At 42.0% G+C, this 5,823-nt stretch overlaps 1 non-coding gene across 1 annotated transcript; it reads left to right on the top strand.

Moving 5' to 3' along the window:
- The first annotated feature begins 4,461 nt into the window (after positions 1–4,461).
- LOC130964447 (small nucleolar RNA R71) lies at positions 4,462–4,569 on the top strand. The gene has a single exon (XR_009080541.1). It is a non-coding gene; the product is annotated as a small nucleolar RNA R71 (small nucleolar RNA).
- Positions 4,570–5,823: the final 1,254 nt, after the last annotated feature.

Raw genomic sequence — 5,823 nt, 5'->3', positions numbered from 1 at the left:
TTTGCCTCTGAATAGTTTTGGCATCTCACTCTATCCTTTGAAATCCAGAATGATTGGCTTCTTTAGGAACTTAGAATCCCGATAGTGTTATTGATTCTCCTAGTTAAGTATGATGATTCTTGAACACAGCTACTTATTGAGTCTTGGCCGTGGCCCAAAGCACTCTGTCTTCCAGTATTACCACCGGATACATACATGCCACAGACACATAATTGGGTGAACCTTTTCAGATTGTGACTCAGCTTTGCTAAAGTCCCCAATTAGAGGTGTCCAGGGTTCTTAAGCACACTCTTATTGCCTTGGATCACAACTTTATTTCTTTCTTTTTCTTTCTTTCTTTTTTTCGGTTTTTTTTCGTTTTCTTCTTTCTTTTTTTTTTCACTGCTTTTTCTTGCTTCAAGAATCATTTTTAATGATTTTTCAGATCCTCAGTAACATGTCTCCTTTTTCATCATTCTTTCAAGAGCCAACATTCATGAACCACAAATTCAAAAGACATATGCACTGTTTAAGCATACATTCAGAGAACAAGAGTATTGCCACCACATCAAATTAATTAAACTATTATAAAATTCAGAATTCATGCAATTCTTTCCTTTTCAATTTAAGCACGTTTTTATTCAAGAAAGGTGATGGATTCATAGGACATTCATAACTTTAAGGCATAGACACTAAGACACTAATGATCACAAGACACAAACATGGATAAACATAAGCATAAAAAAATCGAAAAACAGAAGAATAAAGAACAAGGAAATCAAAGAACGGGTCCACCTTAATGATGGCGGCTCTTTCTTGCTCTTGAAGATCCTATGGAGTGCTTAAGCTCCTCAATGTCTCTTCCTTGTCTTTGTTGCTCCTCCCTCATGATTCTATGGTCTTCTCTAATTTCATGAAGGATGATGGAGTGTTCTTGATGCTCCACCCTTAGTTGTCCCATGTTGGAACTCAACTCTCCTAGGGAGGTGTTTAGTTGCTCCCAATAGTTTTGTGGAGGAAAGTGCATCCCTTGAGGCATTTCAGGGATCTCATGATGAGAGGGGTCTCTTGTGTACTCCATCCTTTTCTTGGTGATGGGCTTATCCTCATCAATGGGGGTATCTCCTTCTATGTCAACTCCAACTGAATAACAGAGGTGACAAATGAGGTGAGGAAAGGCTAACCTTGCTAAGGTAGAGGACTTATCTGCCACCTTGTAGAGTTCTTGGGCTATGACCTCATGAACTTCCACTTCTTCTCCAATCATGATGCTATGGATCATGATAGCCCGGTCTATGGTAACTTCGGACCGGTTGCTAGTGGGGATGATTGAGCGTTGTATGAACTCTAACCATCCTCTAGCCACGGGCTTGAGGTCATGCCTTCTCAATTGAACCGGCTTTCCTCTTGAATCTTGCTTCCATTGTGCGCCCTCTTCACATATGATTGTGAGGACTTGGTCCAACCTTTGATCAAAGTTGACCCTTCTTGTATAAGGATGCTCATCTCCTTGCATCATAGGCAAGTTGAACGCCACCCTCACACTCTCCGGACTAAAATCCAAGTATTTCCCCCGAACCATAGTGAGATAATTCTTTGGATTCGGGTTCACACTTTGGTCATGGTTCTTTGTGATCCATGCATTGGCATAGAACTCTTGAACCATCAAGATTCCGACTTGTTGAATGGGGTTGGTAAGTACTTCCCAACCTCTTCTTCGGATCTCATGGCGGATCTCCGAATATTCACCCTTTTTGAGTGAAAAGGGGACTTCGGGGATCACCTTCGTCAAGGCCACAACTTCATAGAAGTGGACTTGATGCACCCTTGAGAGGAATCTATCCATCTCCCATGACTCGGAGGTGGAAGCTTTTGCCTTCCCTTTCCTCTTTCTAGAGGTTTCTCCGGCCTTGGATGCCATAATGGTTATGGAAAAATGAAAAAGCAACGCTTTTACCACACCAAACTTAAACTGTTTGCTCGTCCTCGAGCAAAAGAAGAAAGAAGAGAGTAGAAGAAGAAGAAATGAAGAAGAGGGAGATGGTGGTGTGTTTGGCCAAAGAGGGGGAGAAGTGGTGTTTAGGTTGTGTGAAAATGAAGGGTTGAAGAAGGGTATATATAGGAGAGAGGGGGGTAATGGTTCGGCTATTATGGGTGGGTTTGGGAGGGAAAGTGGTTTGAATTTGAAGGGTGAGGTTGGTGGGGTTTTATGAAGGATGGATGTGAGTGGTGAAGAGAAAGATGGGATTTGATAGGTGAAGGGTTTTTGGGGAAGAGGTGTTGAGGTGATTGGTGAATGGGGGAAGAAGAGAGAGAGTGATGGTGGGGTCCTGTGGGGTCCACAGATCCTGTGGTGTCAAGGAAAAGTCATCCCTGCACCAAATGTTGCTCAAAATCACGTTTTGAGCTATTTCTGGCGTTAAACGCCGGGCTGGTGCCCATTCCTGGCATTTAACGCCAGGTTCTAGCCCTTTTCTGGCGTTTAACGCCAGTCTGGTGCCCCTTTCTGGCGTTAAACGCCCAGAATGGTGCCAGACTGGGCGTTAAACGCCCAACTGCTAGGCTTACTGGCGTTTAAACGCCAGCAGCATCTTCCTCCAGGGTGTGCTGTTTTTCTTCCTGTTTTTCATTCTGTTTTTGCTTTTTTCATTGTTTTTGTGTCTTCTTATGATCATCAACCTACAAAAAAAAGATAAAATAACAAAAGAAAATAGTTAACTATAAAACATTGGGTTGCCTCCCAACAAGCGCTTCTTTAATGTCAGTAGCTTGACAGAGGACTCTCATGGAGCCTCAGAAATACTCAGAACCGTGTTGGAACCTCCCAACACCAAACTTAGAGTTTGAATGTGGGGGTTCAACACCAAACTTAGAGTTTGGTTGTGGCCTCCCAACACCAAACTTAGAGTTTGACTGTGGGGGCTCTGTTTGGCTCTGTTTTGAGAGAAGCTCTTCATGCTTCCTCTCCATGATGATAGAGGGATGTCCTTGGGCCTTAAACACCAAGGATTCTTCATTCACTTGAATGATCAATTCTCCTCTATCAACATCTATCACAGCCTTTGCTGTGGCTAGGAAGGGTCTGCCAAGGATGATGGATTCATCCATGCACTCCCCAGTCTTTAGGACTACGAAATCAGTAGGGATGTAATGGTCTTCAACTTTTACCAGAACATCCTCTACAAGTCCATAGGCTTGTTTTCTTGAGTTGTCTGCCATCTCTAGTGAGATTTTTGCAGCTTGCACCTCAAAGATCCCTAATTTCTCCATTACAGAGAGGGGCATGAGGTTTACACTTGACCCTAAGTCACACAAGGCCTTCTTGAAGGTCATGGTGCCTATGGTACAAGGTATAGAAAACTTCCCAGGATCCTGCCTCTTCTGAGGCAGTTTCTGCCTAGACAAGTCATCCAGTTCTTTGGTGAGCAAGGGAAGTTCATCTTCCCAAGTCTCATTTCCAAATAACTTGTCATTTAGCTTCATGATTGCTCCAAGGTATTTAGCAACTTGCTCTTCATTGACATACTCATCCTCTTCAGAGGAAGAATACTCATCAGAGCTCATGAAAGGCAGAAGTAAGTCCAATGGAATCTCTATGGTCTCATTTTGAGCCTTAGATTCCCATGGTTCCTCATTGGGGAACTCAGAGGAGGTTGGTGCACGCCCATTGAGGTCTTCCTCAGTGGCGTCCATCTCCTCTCTTTCCTCTCCACATTCGGCCATGGTTATGGCTTTGTACTCTCCTTTTGGATTTTCTTCTGTATTACTTGGGAGAGTACTAGGAGGGAGTTCAGTAATTTTCTTGCTCAGCTGACCCACTTGTCCTTCCAAATTCCTAATGGAGGACCTTGTTTCAGTCATGAAACTTTAAGTGGTCTTTATTAGATCAGAGACCATTGTTGCTAAGTCAGAAGTACTCTGCTTAGAACTCTCTGTCTGTTGCTGAGAAGATGATGGAAAAGGCTTGCCATTGCTAAACCTGTTTCTTCCACCATTATTGTTATTGAAACCTTGTTGAGGTCTCTCTTGAGTCTTCCATGAGAGATTTGGATGATTTCTCCATGAAGAATTATAGGTGTTTCCATAGGGTTCTCCTAGGTAGTTCACCTCTTCCATTGAAGGATTCTCAGGATCATAAGCTTCTTCCTCAGATGAAGCTTCCTTAGCATTGCCAGGTGCATTTTGCATTCCAGACAGACTTTGAGAAATCAAATTGACTTGTTGAGTCAATATCTTGTTCTGAGCCAGTATGGCATTTAGAGTGTCAATCTCAAGAACTCCTTTCTTCTGACTAGTCCCATTGTTCACAGGATTCCTTTCAGAAGTGTACATGAATTGGTTATTTGCAACCATTTCAATTAGCTCTTGAGCCTCTGCAGGCGTCTTCTTCAGATGAAGAGATCCTCCAGCAGAGCTATCCAAAGACATCTTGGATAGTTCAGAGAGACCATCATAGAAAATACCTATGATGCTCCATTCAGAAAGCATGTCTGAGGGACATCTTCTGATTAATTGTTTGTATCTTTCCCAAGCTTCATAGAGGGATTCTCCATCCTTCTGTCTGAAGGTTTGGACTTCCACTCTAAGCTTACTCCATCTTTGAGGTGGAAAGAACTTTGCCAAGAAGGCATTGACTAGCTTTTCCCAAGAGTCCAGGCTTTCTTTAGGTTGAGAATCCAACCATATTCTAGCTCTGTCTCTTACAGCAAAAGGGAATAGCATCAGTCTATAGACCTCAGGGTCAACCCCATTAGTCTTGACTGTGTCACAGATTTGCAAGAACTCAGCTAAAAACTGATGAGGATCTTCCATTGGAAGTCCATGGAACTTGCAATTCTGTTGCATTAGAGAAACTAATTGAGGCTTAAGCTCAAAGTTGTTTGCTCCAATGGCAGGGATAGAGATGCTTCTCCCATAGAAATCAGGAGTAGGTGCAGTGAAGTCACCCAGCACCTTCCTTGCATTGTTGGCATTGTTGTTGTTTTCGGCTGCCATGGGTTCTTCTTCCTTGAAGAATTCGGTCAGGTCCTCAACAGAGAGTTGTGCTTTAGCTTCTCTTAGCTTTCGCTTCAAGGTTCTCTCAGGTTCAGGGTCAGCTTCAACAAGAATGCCTTTGTCTCTGCTCCTGCTCATATGAAAGAGAAGAGAAAAAGAAAAATGTGGAATCCTCTATGTCACAGTATAGAGATTCCTTGAAGTGTCAGAGGAAAAGAAAAATAGAAGAAAGAAGGTAGAAGAATTCGAACTTGATGAGATAGAGTTCGAGTTGTGCATTAAGAAGGAGTAGTACTCCATAAATAGAAGGATGTGAGAAGGAGGGAAGAGGATTTTCGAAAATTAATTAGAAAGATGTTAAAAACATTTTAAAGATTGATTGATAATTTTCGAAAATTGAAGTTGGAAGAGAAATCAAGTGATTTTTTGAAAAAGATTTTGAGATTAGAAGTTAAAAAGATTTGATTGAAAACTATTTTGAAAAAGATGTGGTTGAGAAGATTGGTTTTAAAGAGATGTGATTGAGAAGATATGATTTGAAAAAGATTTGATTTTGAAAAACTTTGAAAACTTGAAAAAAATTGATTTTGAAAACAAAATCTTGCCCCTTTGCCATCCTGGCGTTAAACGCCCAGAATGGTGCACATTCTGGCGTTTAACGCCCAAACTTCTACCCTTTTGGGTGTTAAACGCCCAGCCAGGCACCCTGGCTGGCGTTTAAACGCCAGTCTGTCTTCTTCACTGGGCATTTTTGAATGCCCAGCTTTTTCTGTGTGATTCCTCTGCAGTATGTTCTGAATCTTCAATTCTCTGTATTATTGACTTGAAAAGACACAAATTAAAAATATT

The sequence above is a fragment of the Arachis stenosperma genome, chromosome 2, assembly GCF_014773155.1.
Source record: "Arachis stenosperma cultivar V10309 chromosome 2, arast.V10309.gnm1.PFL2, whole genome shotgun sequence".
In the NCBI taxonomy this organism is placed as follows: Eukaryota; Viridiplantae; Streptophyta; class Magnoliopsida; order Fabales; family Fabaceae; genus Arachis; species Arachis stenosperma.
This window is presented reverse-complemented; position numbering and strand designations above follow the sequence as displayed.